This window comes from Neomonachus schauinslandi, chromosome 10, assembly GCF_002201575.2.
Source record: "Neomonachus schauinslandi chromosome 10, ASM220157v2, whole genome shotgun sequence".
NCBI lineage: Eukaryota > Metazoa > Chordata > Mammalia > Carnivora > Phocidae > Neomonachus > Neomonachus schauinslandi.
The window spans coordinates 109,459,526-109,473,984 of record NC_058412.1 but is presented as its reverse complement, the minus strand read 5'-3'; the positions used below and the strand labels follow the sequence as shown (position 1 = coordinate 109,473,984).

General features: G+C 47.4%; 1 pseudogene; it reads right to left on the bottom strand.

The window, feature by feature from the left end:
* Positions 1-773: 773 nt before the first annotated feature.
* Positions 774-4,800, bottom strand: LOC110579678 (annotated as a pseudogene).
* Positions 4,801-14,459: the final 9,659 nt, after the last annotated feature.

Genomic DNA, 14,459 nt, shown 5'->3' with positions numbered 1-14,459 from the left:
GCATATAGTGTGAGGCTGAGTGACTTGAATGTCAGTTTCCTAGGCCTACAGATCCTCGAGTAAGGGGGTCTTAACCTGGGGTCCACAGAGCCTACAGGTGTCCATGACTACAAATCAGTATCATGAACTTGGATGGGGAAAATCCAAAAATCACATCTTTTTTTTTTTTAAGGTTTTATTTATTTATTTGAGAGAGAGAGAGAGAGCATGAGAGGGGGAGGGTCAGAGGGAGAAGCAGGCTCCCTGCCGAGCAGGGAGCCCGATGCGGGACTCGATCCAGGGACTCGATCCCGGGACTCCAGGATCATGACCTGAGCCGAAGGCAGTCGCTTAACCAACTGAGCCACCCAGGCGCCCTCACATCTTTTATTCTTACCTCCAACTGAAATTTAGCATTTCCTTTCATCATGAAAGGTAGAATGAAATTGTCATGCTACCTGTAGTACCCTTGACTTTGTCAGAAATAGAAATTATGTTTCATTCCACATTTCACTTAGGCCCTGCATGGCCTAAACTTCCTGGCATCTCTCTGGCTCTTGGAGGCTCCATTTGTCCACAGACAATGCACCAGAGAAGCGGGTAGCTGTGAGCAGTTAACAGCTAACACCCGAAGTGAGGAACCGGCTGCACCAGCTGGCAGAGGATTTGAACAAGGCAGCTACTACCCTGTGGAGGTGAGAATGAACATGGTTCTCTGGGACATGATGAGGAGAGCAGGCATGTTTGAGGAGTTGATGTACAGTGAGGAGTGGTGAGTAAGATTGGTGCAAGTCTCAGGACTGAAAGAAAGAGAGAGGGGTTTATGAGCAATACCGAGGACCCTGTTGGGATGGTGATGTGAATTTATCATGGTATGGTACAACTGTGTGTGAGTCCAAGCTAACTCTTGGACTCATCCAGAAATATTATTTTGTCGGGCTCCCTGCTCAGTGGGGAGCCTGCTTCTGCCTCTCTGCTGCTCCCCCCAACTTGTGCGCTCTCTCTCTGCTGTCTCTCTCTCTCAAATAAATAAAATATTAAAAAAAGAAAGAAAAGAAAAAGAAAGAGAGAGAAAGAAAGAAAAGACAAGACAAGAAAAGAAAACATCTGTGTTTGGACCCAACTGCCGGAGCTTTAATGTAACAATCTGGGATGGGGCCCAGATACTGGTGTTCTTCAGAAGCTCCCTGGATGATTCTAAAAATGGACCAGAGTTGAGAACCAGTGGCTTACATTAATCATGACCCTTCACTTGGGGCTGGGCAGGTGTCTCAGTTAGGATTAGATTCAGGTGCAGGGAACAATGAACAACATAACCATGGCCCAAATAAGGGAGGGGTTTATTTCTGGCTCCCATAAAAGTTCAATGATAGTTGGATCAGGGCAGGGTCAGCCCCCTGCAGTGTCAAAGGCTCAGATGCCTTATGTTGTTGCCATTCCTTGCAAGGCCTCCATTCCCGAGTTCATTCAGGTATGTGCCAGGGTAAAGCTGCCTGAACCATATTGATAATGAACGTTAGAAGTCTGCTGTTGGCTGGAACACAGAAACATACATCTTCATGTTCAAAGTCTCCGTGGGGACTTCTTAATAATTTCATCTGTGAGTCTCATTCAGCAACAGCTTTAGTGGGCGCCTGGGTGGCTCAGTTGATTAAGCAACTGCCTTCGGCTGAGGTCATGATCCTGGAGTCCAGGGATCGAGTCCCGCATCAGGCTCCCTGCTCACAGGGTGTCTGCTTCTCCCTCTGACCCTCCCCCCTCTCATGTGCTCTCTCTCTCTCTCTCATTCTCTCTCTTTCAAATAAATAAATAAAATCTTAAAAAAAACAGCTTTAGCTTCCTGCTCTGAAGGCCAAACGCCTTGGCTGCTCCAACAGAAGACCTTGGCGGGCGAGTCAACTCTACCCAAGTGGGGTTTCCAGTAGGAGAGTACCCACTGTTCCTATTAAACACTCTTGTGGGCCTGTTGAGGAGCTGCATGTTGATGCACTTGCAGAGATCAGTGCCTGGCTGTCCACCACAGTGTGGGCAGACCCTGCTCCCATCCTAAGGGTTTTTCCAGTGAGACTCAATAAGTTGGTTTGGTTTCATATTTCTGTTTCACCATGGAAGACAGCCAGCTCTGTATTTTTTACACCAGAAATACCAGTAACAACACTTCAGCTTTAAAAAGTGTAATCTACTATTTACTTTTGGATTTTCTGGAAGCAATCCTCCCATCTTGCTTACTGCCCCTTGTACAAATGTTAAGATCGACATACCTACAAGCAGGGCCAGGTAGGGATGATCCTCTGGTGAGTGTAATTTCCAGTTCAGACCCCTTTAACTGTGTTTGTTTAAATATTTATTTATTTGAGAGAGAGAGAGAGAGAGAGAGCAAGCAGGGGGAGGAATTGAGGGAGAGGGACAGGCAGACTATCTGTACTTAGCATGGAGCCTGATGCAGGGCTTGATCCCATGACCCTGAGATCATGACCTGAGCCAAAATTAAGAGTTGGATGCTCAACCAGCTGAGCCACTTAAGTGCTCCTAATCTTTTTTTCTTGAGTAAGGACTTGATCTGATGTTGGAACTGGATATGGTTTCAAGGAAGCCTTTATGGTGGCAAGTATGAACTCCATGTGGCTTTCAATAACATTCAGATACTTCCCTTCAGACTTTGCTTCATAATAAACTATTATTTCATCAGTTACAACCAGATTGCACTTTTTGTGAAGTTTCTGGTTGTGAGCTACTCCTTCATCCATATAAGAGAACTAAAACCTGAATATCCGAGTGTGCTTCAAACTGGATCATCCCTCCTGTTGTCTGATCAAAGGTGTACATGAGACGAATGTCCTCTTCATGCAGTTCATGCCTTCTGCAACAATGGTCCCCCTCTCCTGGAAGCGCTCCAGCTCCTCATCCCTCAGCTGCTTGATGGACACATCACAGCCTTCAAGTTTCCCTTCAGAGGCCTCCCCAGGACCGTGGGATCAGGATCTGCCCTTAGGTGAATGCCACGTGTATATTTTGTCTGTAGATAGCATCACTTTTCAAACACTCAATTCCTCAGTGATAGACTTCTCCAAAGACTTGATCTCAGTAAGAGCTTCTGGATCCTCACGGATAAGCATAATTTCTTTCAAAGTATACTTTATCAGAATGCTTTTGGAGTCTCAAATCACTCACCTACATTCAATCACAGACCACATCCAAGACACTGCACATTCCATTTTCTTGTCAATCAGCTCCTCTCAAACATGGGGCAGCGTGAGGTAGTGGATGCTGAGTGTGTCTGTGTCCTGGACAATAATAGGGTCAGTCAGCATCTTTAGATTCTGGTACATCAATTCAGTAGGGAAAGTGTATAGGGGGCCATAAGTCTGCACAGGGAAGGCAGGACACTAACAAGGTCTCCAGGGCCATAACATAGTCCTCCACCCTTTCATCTTCTCCGGTTCCTCCTGACATACCAGTTGGTCAGGACATCCATGAACTTGATCAGGCAAAGCACCACATATAGAACCTGTAAGCTGTCATTTCGGTCTCAAAGAACCCAACAAGTGACTGCACGAAGGACAGGACCCACTGGTCTGTGATGTTAGCACTTTCTTAAACCATGTTCTCATTGTAGAAGAATTCCATGTCTTCCGTCTTCTGCAACTTCAGGACGTTCCAGATGAAGGAGCAAAAGGCATTGTACCAAGAGAGCCACACATCCTTCAAGACATCACGCACATCCTCCTTCTTAAGGCAGAGGTTTTTTGCTCTCACAACAGGCGAGTTAATCGGATATAATCTGAAGGATCTTGAACATCCTTGTATTTCTGGTGAGATTCAAAGTTGGAAAGTGGAGTGTTGCATGCAGTAGAGAAGGGTATAACTTTCATACCTCTATCCACAAGACCTTTATTGTAGAATTGTTTGAAGACCCAACAGACAAATTCCATGAATTGCGGGTACAGACTGTTGTAGTCATTGTCAAGGTCAATCCACTGGACAACTCTTCTAACAGTGGACTTCCACTCAGTACAATATCTTATCACAAATTGCTTGGCACTGGGACTGAGCCTGGGTGGCTCAGTCATTAAGTGTCTGCCTTTGGCTCAGGTCATGATCCCGGGGTCCTGGGATCAAGTCCCATGTCAGACTCCTTGCTCAGCGGGGAGCCTGCTTCTCCCTCGGCCAGACGCTCCCCCTGTTTGTGCTCTCTCTCTCTGACAAATAAATAAATAAATAAAATCTTAAAAAAAAAAAAACAAATTGCTTGGCACTGATGGTTATGCTCTACAATCCCCATTTTGGCTACATCCTCTGGTCCTCTGGTTCCCAGTGTCTTTTTTTTTTAAGATTTTATTTATTTATTGGACAGAGAGAGACACGGCGAGAGAAGGAACACAAGCAGGGGAAATGGGAGAGGGAGAAGCAGGCTTCCCAAGGAGCAGGGAACCTGATGTGGGACTCGATCCCAGGACCCTGGAACCACGACCCGAGCCGAAGGCAGACGCTCAACCGACTGAGCCACCCAGGTGCCCCTCCCAGTGTCTTATCAATATCATGTTCCACGGGTAAGCCATGACAATCCCATCCAAATGTTCTGTCAACATGAGACCCACTCTGGTGAGCATATCTGGTAACTATATCTTTAACTCTCCCTGCAAGTGTATGTCCATAGTGAGGCAGTCCAGTTGCAAAAGGAGGCCCATCATAAAATGGAGATTTGGGCCCATGTTTTGATTGCTTTAAGCATTCCTGCAAACAATTAAATTCAGACTAGAACTGCAAGATTTCCTCTTCTTCGGCAGGAAAACTCGTGTTTTCTGGAACTTGCTGAACCATGTTGTTGCTGAGGGGCCCCCAGGCCAGGGCGCCACAGAAAGAGCCACGTCCACATCACTGCCAGGGGTCCTGAGGTGATATATTCTCCAGTATTTCTGCTAATGCTGTTATGGTTTTGTACATTTATATGGTTAATATGGTTCAGATTTTATCTGAAATGTGGTTTTGTAAAAGGTGAAAGATAAATACCTAACTTTATTTTTTCCAAAAATGTTAGCTAATTGCCTTGGTATCATTTATTATCTTTTCTCCCAGATAAGAAATTCTACCTTTATCAAATGCTAAATTTGCACTTATATATTAGATCAAACCATGTGCAATTGTTGATCTCTATCACCTCCCTCAGCTTTCTCAATTATCCCAGTCACTACTAGATGTCATATTATATATTTGTTTGTTCACTTGTCTCTGTCTCTCACTTGAATGTAAGTTCAGTGAAGGCTAGAATTTTGTTATTTTTGTCAACTTCTGGCTCATAGGTATCTGCTCATTGAAATAATGAAATTTATCCCTGAGTCTGTTATTATACATTGATGAGCTTTATAATGCTGGGCCATCCTTATATGTTAGAAAAGCAGGCTTGGTTATGATATAGTATTCTTTAAGTATACGGCTCTATTTGCTCTGCTAACCTCTATTTAAGTCTTTTGCATCTGTGATCCTTAAAGAGCTCTTTTCCTTGTTTCTGCTCCCATCAACCAGTCTGGGCATCAGGACTGAGAAGAAGGGCTTTTAAAAAGAGACAGGTGAGGTGCCTGGGTGGCTCAGTCAGGTAAGCATCCGACTTTTGATTTCAGCTTGGGTTGTGACCTCAGGCTAGTGGGATGGAGCCCCGAGTTGGGCTCCATGCTTGGAGGGGAGTCTGCTTGAGGTTCTCTCTCTCCCTCTCCCTATGCCTCTCTCTCTCTCAAATAAATAAATAAATCTTTTTAAAAAATTAAAAAGAGACCGGCATGGCCTGGAAGTGGACACAGGGTAGGAGCTATTGGGAGAGCTTGGAGTGTCCCTGCACATTCTTTCTGGGTATGCCAAGAATGTGAGGTCCCTAACTGTTCTTTGTGCCATTTCTCAGGCTTGTGCTTGCAGAGCAGCTTTGAGGAATGTAGTAATATCTCCCTCCAGGACAAAGAGCAGGCTTGCTTATTTTCTGCTGTAAAAGAAGTGGGTTCCCCAGGCTCAGTTGTCCTCAGATGCAACACAAACCTATTGCATGCACAGCATCCACCGAGGCCCCCCACATTGCCCCTGTGGGACTTGGGGGGAAAGGGAGGCAATGTAAACATTCTGTTTATGCTGTTTGCTGTGCCAAGAGTAATAAAGTCCTTAGTCTTTGGCCAGGAGTCTCATCTTGGCCAGCCTCCATGAAACAGTAAGAGGCCAATTAATCACTGATCATCAGTATAAATTCAAATTCCAGACCCTGACAGTTTTGGCAGTGAGGATGGGATGCTAACAGAGACATGGCCTTTCTGGAACAGGAAGGACCCTGTGGACCTGGCATATGTTAGTGAATCATCTTCCCGAAATGGTGGGCGGCAGGGTGAGGGGGGCTCGAGTGAGGATCTCACAGTGGCCTACCTGTTACTGAGACAAAGCACGGAGAGGTAGGATTGAAACAAGCCCCCGGAATGGTGCTTTGGTTCCCCCTTACTCTCATCCATGCAGGAGGTGGATGGGACATTATGACAGTGGGGCAACAATATGGATGTGGCTGCTGAATCAAAGGACTCCAAAAGCTGAAATAACTGGTATCAGTCAGTATGTTTGAAATGGAACTTTAGGTGAACCAAAAGCTTTACAAATGTATTTGGGTGAGCCCCGCCGGTGGCCATTCAAACCCAAAGTGACCAAAAAACTTTGCTTGCTGTCACAGACCTGCTCTGTCCCTCTGTGTGCCCCAATCCCTCTCTTCCCTCAGCTGCTTTGATGAGAGAGTGGAGTATGCTGGGAACTTCATGGAGGGAAGGGCCTCAAACGTTTGTAGCTCTATAGGACCCAAGCACCCATGTCACCACCTTACCATGTCCTGTGGATAGATGCAGCCGGGGTGGCTGAAGACACTAAGGAATGCAGTGTGGAACAGGGGTAAAATGACCCCAGGCTCAGGTGCTCCCTGGACTGACACTAGAGGTACACAGGGGAGGGGGCAGTGGTATGTCAACTCTAAAGCCGGAAGCCAAGAGAAAATAAAAGCCTGCCGGCTGCCCCCACTGCTGCCCCATGGGCTAGCCTCCCCCCGCCCTCCAGCACTCTCTGCTCTCCTCCATCCCTCCTCCGCACCCCTGCCCCCCAGAAACCCCCCAACCTTCCCACTCCTCTGCCTTGGAATAGCATGATCTCCAGACACCTGGGTGGCTCAGGCGGTTAAGTGTCTGCCTTCAGCTCAGGTCATGATCCCAGGGTCCTGGAATCAAGTCCTGCATTGGGGGGGCGGGGGGGGGGAAGGGGCAGTCCTTGCTCAGCAGGGAGCTTGCCTCTCCCTCTGCCTGCCCCTCCCCCTGCTTGTGCTCTCTCGTGCTCTCTCTCTCTGACAAATAAATCAAATCCTAAAAAAAAAAAAAAAAAGGAATAGCATGATCTATCTCCTGCAGCTGTTGCGACAACTCCGATTGGCACACACTAAACTCCTTGGTCTGTTTTTCCATAAGGTAAAAAAAATCACCAGATTTCAACTGCTGGGCTCTGAGCAACGTTTGCAGGAGATTAAAGCAGCCCTATAGCTGGGACCTTTGGGCCAATTCAGTGTTCTGCGTTGGGGGTGCCACGGCTGAAAATGTAATTGGTATTGATGCTTATACAGGCTTGTGCTGGGAGTGCTCCTACTTGTCAGCACACTTGCCCATTCGGAAGCTGCTGCTTGTCCACAAGTGATTCCTGAGCACTTGGAACTGTCTGGAACAAACTATAGGCTTCCAAGAGGAGAAAGGTGAACGGGAAAAATAGCCTCTATGGCTGCAATTACGCAGAGGCCATTTTTCCAGCACAACAGCGCCACCAGCCGACCACAGTCAAGAAGTACATCTTTTTTCTTTTTTTTTTTTTTTAACGAACCTAGTACTTTGTTACTGACCCATACACGTCCTGTCACTTTCCACCTGACGTCCCTCGTTTTGGGATAGGTCAACTTGGATTTAGTGGCTATCAAGAGAAGAGAATAAAAGGCCTTCACAGTCAAATGTAAATGCTTTATTCAGGAGCACAGCTGGCCCGTCCCGGACATAATCTGAATTGTACATGAAAGGGTGGTGGCAATCCCTTTGGGGAGAACTCCCTTCCTCACTTCATCACCTGAAGCATCACCTGCTAGCTCAATGTGGCCCTCAATTCACAGAAGGTCCCCCCAAGTGCCTGCCTGGTTCACTGGTGGTTTGGTTACCCTGACACCTGATGATGTCCACACTCAACCTCCGCACCAGCGAAGCAGAATCAAAATAGCCATGTTCATTCTGCTCAATGTGCAGAACTCAAGGCAGTGGTGATAGCCCTAGCCGATACTTCCCCTGATGAGATGTGGCCCATGTTTACTGCGTTTTGTGTTGTTGTCAATGACCTAGCTGTCCTGTTGGCGAGACTGGCAGATCAAAGACATTTTTCTTGGGAGCTGCAAACCGTGGAAACAGATCTGCCAATCAGACACCCTGGGTCATTCATGGAGATGCCCATGGTAAGGACCCTTCTCTAGTACGACCTTCTGGATTCAGGCTGCCCACCCAGCCTGCACTCGCCATACAGCCGGCACCGCTGCCTAGATCCATCACTGCACAAGGCATGGCAACACATGCAGCATTGTGGACAGCGCACAAAGTAAAGAACTGTGTGTTTCTGATGCAGAAGCCACCACTACATCTCAAACTTGAAATGCCCCCCAGAAGTTGGGCTGTCTCACGGTAAAGAAGCCACATCGCCTGGGGCATTGCTCCTGTCTGCTCCTAGATGACTGACTACCTCAGACCTTTGACCCCCTCTCTGGACGATCACTGGTGCCTCACTGCTATGGGTCCATTTTCAGGTGATCGTGTTCCTCCCTACTCTGATCAGGAGACTGGCCACACCGCTGTGGCCCTCGTAACTAAGCCATGTCAGGTTTTGGCTTTTCACACCATCTACGGTCTGACAACGATGCACCCTTTGTTGCGAAAGCCACCCAACAAGGAGCCAATAGTCAAGGTATTTGATGGCCATGCCATGCTCCCCACCATCTGCAGGCATTCCATATTATCAGGCATTGGAATGGCCACCTCAAAAATAAACTCAAAAGCTACCTCCCTTATCTCCTTTTGGTCCACACACCTCAGTGAGACAGTGTGGCCACTGAGCACAGTTGTCCCCAGGCAAGAATCATCTCTCAGCCATTTCTTCCGTAATGATCAGGACAAAAGGGATGGGTTATATAGACCTTTTCTGAAGATTTGGGATTCTGACTACTCCTGGGCATAGTGCTTCCTTTTGTCGCCCAGCATCAACCCCAGGCCAGCCTAGCTGCTACAGCCTCTGGTTGTCAGCCTGGCAGAAGGGGGTGGGGGATTCAAACTTCATTCTGGTTTAGCCACCTGGACTCGCCTGATGGATTTACCTGATCCTAGGTCATAAAGGTAATGACCACTTGGTTGAGTGCACTGCTTGCCAAGTCCCCCTACGCTGGCCCACAGAGGCCAAGGTGGGAGATATAAGGGGTCTCTGCACATTTTGTGCCACTCACACCTGGCCCCGCCAGATAACAGTCAGGGTGTGAGTAGGGAAAGACTGGAGAAAAGGTGAAGTGCTTGCTACTGAAATGGGACACACTGCTCCCACAGGTATGGAGGCCTGGTGGCACCTTAGATGCCAGGAGGTGCAGGGAGGGAGGGGTGACTGCCGTTCTCTTTGTCCCCCCCCAATCCAGCACTGCAGCCTAGCAAAACCATCACCTGGTTTATACGAGTTAAGTTTCAGCTGGCAGCCTGACCCCTTCTGGGTTTGTCGTCCTGTCCACATGCTATGGAAACAGCAGACTCACATCTTCCGTGGCTGGTCCTGGACTATTCAGTTGTGCCCTTTGCCACCAATGGCAGCTCCGGAATATGGAACCTCCCGTCCCCTGACCTTGTACAAACACCCCATCCAACACAACCTTGTTGCAGTCTGACTGGTACAAATGCACATATTTTGCCTGTCACCCAAGTGGTCTTGGTTCATATATGGTAACCGAGGCTGCACCTATTTGGTGACATTGCCCATGTGGCTTAACCAAACCTGTGTAATGGTGATACAAATCAGAATTCACCACAAATCTTGAACTGGAGTAACGTGTGACTCTTCGAGGCATATGTTTGTATGTGGGCCATGGAATGTCTCTCCATTAGGAATGGGGATTACTTTTTGGCCCATCTACTACCTCCTATAATTATTGGCAGTGACATAAAAAATCAGGAGATTAGTCTAAAACTCACTTGTGAGAATTGTAATGGATTATAACCTGGGTTTAGACTATATCCCAACCTTCTGAAATTAGACCTACTGATCCCCTTGGGACTCATTCACTGGTGACTGAGTCTGGGACCCTAGGTGGCAAGGTTGAAGCCAATACTTTAGGTTGGCCTCATCTTGATGCTTCAAGTTCTATAAATAATAGACTCAATTAAATTCCACATGAGACAGATTGAGCGGATTTGGTCCCAGTCTCTGTTGATCAGATTAATCAGTGTGGCGGATAGAGTGGCATATTCATGTGAATATTCAAGTCAGCCAAGAATCTGCATGGCCAATTGTTGGGAGAGGCAAACCACGTCAGCCCTGTGCGTCACTGTACATTTGTACTGGGCATGCCAGGAATATAGGGCCCTGACCACTCTGCCTGGGGTATTTCTCAGGGTTGTGCATACAGCAAGCAACCTTGAGGTTGCCTCAAGGACAAAGAGCTTGCTTATTGATTTCTACAGAAGAGGCGGCTTCCCCAGTCTCATGTTGATGCAACACAAACCCACTGAGTGCACAGCACCCAGAGGGCTCCCCCGTGTGGTCCCTGTAGGACTCGGAGGGCAAGGGAACTGATGCAAACATGATCGCTACTTGCTGTGCTGTGAGTAATAAAGTTCTTTGTCTCTGATCTAGGAATCGTATGTCTTCAGCCAGCATCCATTAACAGGTTAACATTAACGTCCAGTAACAGGTTAACTTATTAGCTTGAAAGTAGGGCAAGTTCTGGGCGCCTGGGTGGCTCAGTTGGTTAAGCGACTGCCTTCGGCTCAGGTCATGATCCTGGAGTCCCTGGATCGAGTCCCGCATCGGGCTCCCTGCTCGGCAGGGAGTCTGCTTCTCCCTCTGACCCTCCTCCCTCTCATGCTCTCTGTATCTCATTCTCTCTGTCTCAAATAAATAAATAAAATCTTTAAAAAAAAAAAAAAAGAAAGTAGGGCAAGTTCAAATTCCAAATACTTACAGGTAGTGCAGTGAAAGAGAATAAATGGTCAGTGCTAGAAAGGGTCTTAGGAGAAGGGCTGTCCTTGGGTGTTAGCGCAGTCTGCTCGGGCTGCCAGGACAAAATACCATGGCCGAGGGGCTTATGTCACAGACAGTTATGGTCCTATGTGCTGGAGGCTGGGAAGTCCAAGCTCAAGGTGCTAGCCGATTCATTTCCTGGTGAGGACTCTCTTCTTGGCTTGCAGCTGGCCACCTTCTCACTATGTCCTCACATGGTAGGGGGAGAGCTTTCCCTTCCTCTCCTCCCAAGGGCACCAACCCTGTGGGATTAGTGCCCCATCCTCATGATGTCATTTAACCTTCACCACCTCCTCACAGGCCCTGTCTCCAAATACAGTCACATTGGGGGTTAGAGCTTCAGCAGAGGAATTTCAGGGGGACATAAATATTCAGTCCATAACCAGTGTCATTCAGATGTCAGTTAAGACTAGAGAAGAGAGAAGCATTTAAAGAAATGTGGAGAATATGAGGAAGTGGACTAATTATGGAGAAGGGTATGGCCGATGTTTTGGGAGGTGAGGAAGTGGTGGAGGATGAGTCAGGGCCAAAGAGAAGCAGAGCATCATGGGACTAAGTCTGTGGCCAGGAGGGCCAACCTGTGGAATCCAGAGTTTCATAGATGAGTGACAGAAACAGGCATGAGAAGCATGAAAACAAACACTTTTATTGAGTTAAAGTTATATTAAAAGTCAGTACTAGGAATACTACACAGAAATGGGAAAATTCTTACACATGACAACATGGATAAACTCTCAGATCTAACGAGGAGTAAAAGCCAGATACAAAAAACTCCACTGATGATAGGGAGGAGGTACCAGAGAGGCTGCTAGGATGTGGCCAAGGGCTTGTATCTTAATCCAGGCAGGGGTTACATGGGTATATATGTGCAAAAACTTCATCAAGGTATACATGTGAAATTACAGCATTATAGCATAATTTTTAAAAATCAACATTTTTTTGAAAAACTAAAAAAAAAAAAAGTTGGGCATTGGGCCAAACTGATCATCCACATACATTTCACCCAACCTGAAGTAATCTCGCCAGTAAAAAGAACTGCCCACACGCAGCCTGACCCAGAATAAGGGGCCCCTTGGTCCATCACTCTTGTTCAAGTAGGGGGGACTTCTATCGCAAGGCCCGCACCAGGGCGCGCTGGGTTCAGCTTGCTCTGGAGAACCTACTGTGCACATCTCTTCCCCACACATCCCAGTCACATCACGTCACTAGCTTGAAATGTGCCGTAGCGGAAATATACCTCATGAAAATTAGGTTTATTTTTTGAGAGGTGGTTGTTAAACATTTAACCGTCACATCAATGGACCCCCGGCACCCCAGGTTTACCCAGGAAGTAAATGAAGCTGAGGATAATTAGGCAAGAATATTTAATTATATTAACTATAGTAAGTAGGCAATAATATTGCCTACTTGAGTCTCCAGACCCCAAGTCCTTTTCACCATGTGGTGCATTCCAAGACCTGGTTCCAACGAACCAATTGGCCATTGAAGGTTTAAAAAGAGAGGCCTTGAGGCTTTCTACCCCAGGAGTGGGTCTGGGTGACAGGGCAGAGCAGGGCTGGGTGACAGGTGGTAGGTGTGCTAAGCTCATCCATTTGGGGCACCCTGTGGGACCCCCACATACCTAATTAGTCATGAGTTCCTGACTTCTACCTCCCAGACAAATATTCATTACACAAGTATTTGTGTGCCAGGCACTGTTCTGAACACTAGGGACACCAAAGAAGAGACAAAAATTGCCATCAGCAAGAGCTACGGGGTCGGTAAGTGACAGCCCTTTTCCATGAAAACATCTCCCTCTTCTGTTCCTCTCATTCCCCCTTGACCTGCCTTAGTTTAGTCTTTATTATCTTTTACCTGAATGGTTCCTACCAAACAAGATTGAGGTTCAGGGGAGCCTGAAGCTCATACAACCAGAAGAGGTATGGCTCTTTCAGAAGAAAAAGACAAACTTTTGAATACAAAATTATATATAACCATGGGAACACATTGCAAGGAGCTTTCAAAGGGCCTTGGAAGGGGTCTGTGTGGATAAGGGTCCCTGAAGCTTAAGCCTCCTGGAGAACTGGCCTTTGCCAGGCCCTCTCCCCACCTCACCCAGAACAAAGTGAAAAACAGGCCCCTCCCACCCTCGCCCCCACGCTACCCTTACTTCAGACATGATGGCTTCCTTTCCCACTGAGCGTCCCACCATCATCAAAAAAGGAATTTGATCTTGCCCCACAAATAAATATATATATATCATATTTACATGCTTTTCTTCCTGATTTTCCACCACTGCCTGTGGATAGCTGAGGAGCAGCCCTCCAGGGACAGTCTTGAATGCTGCTGCAGCATTGGCTTGGAAATCTGCAGGTCCCGGGCCCTCTCTGAAAGCTACTGGGTGAGCAAAGGGGCCAGCCTACTGCACACACTGCTGTACCAGGTAAAACAGTTCCTTCCTCTTCCTCAGTGAGGATGAGACTGGTTGTCTTTGAGATGGTTTGTGATTGGTAGGGGTGTGGACATCAGGAAAATGGAGGGGACGTGCAGTCTTTCTTCCAGCCTAGAAACTGGAGATGCGAGCTCAACTCTTCTGCCAAATTGTTGACTCCCATTGTGTATTATTCAAGATTGAGTAACCCAGCCTGGATTCGGGAGTGGAAGGGACCCCAAGGCGAGACTAACACCTGTAGTGTGTGGGTCTTTCCCCTAACAACAGGGGAAGTCAACAGGGAGGAAGGCTGAGAGCTGGGGCATACCCACCCAGAAACCTTCTGAGATGGCCCCGGACATTTTTGTTTTCCTCATGGAACATGTGAACAACCGTATTTAGTGGATGCTTTAATATTTTTATTCTGTCTACATGTTAACACCTATCAAGAGACCTTGACCTTGAAGTGGATCCAAGTAACTGATACTCTGGGACCTCCAGGGGGCGCTATGGCCCAACACACAGCCTGGCCAGGAGCCTTCTGCCTAATGCACCACCTTAGATCTGTTTTCTCCCGTGTTGCATCCCCATTTGGAGAGAGAGAGAGAGAGAGTGAGTGAGTTCTGCTGGTTTTAAAAATACGGTTTGGGGGCACCTGGGTGGCTCAGTCGATTAAGCATCTGCCTTCAGCTCAGGTCATGATCTCAGGGTCCTGAGATGGAGCCCGGCATCGAGCCCCTCATCCGGCTCCTTGCTTGGTGAGGAGCCTGTT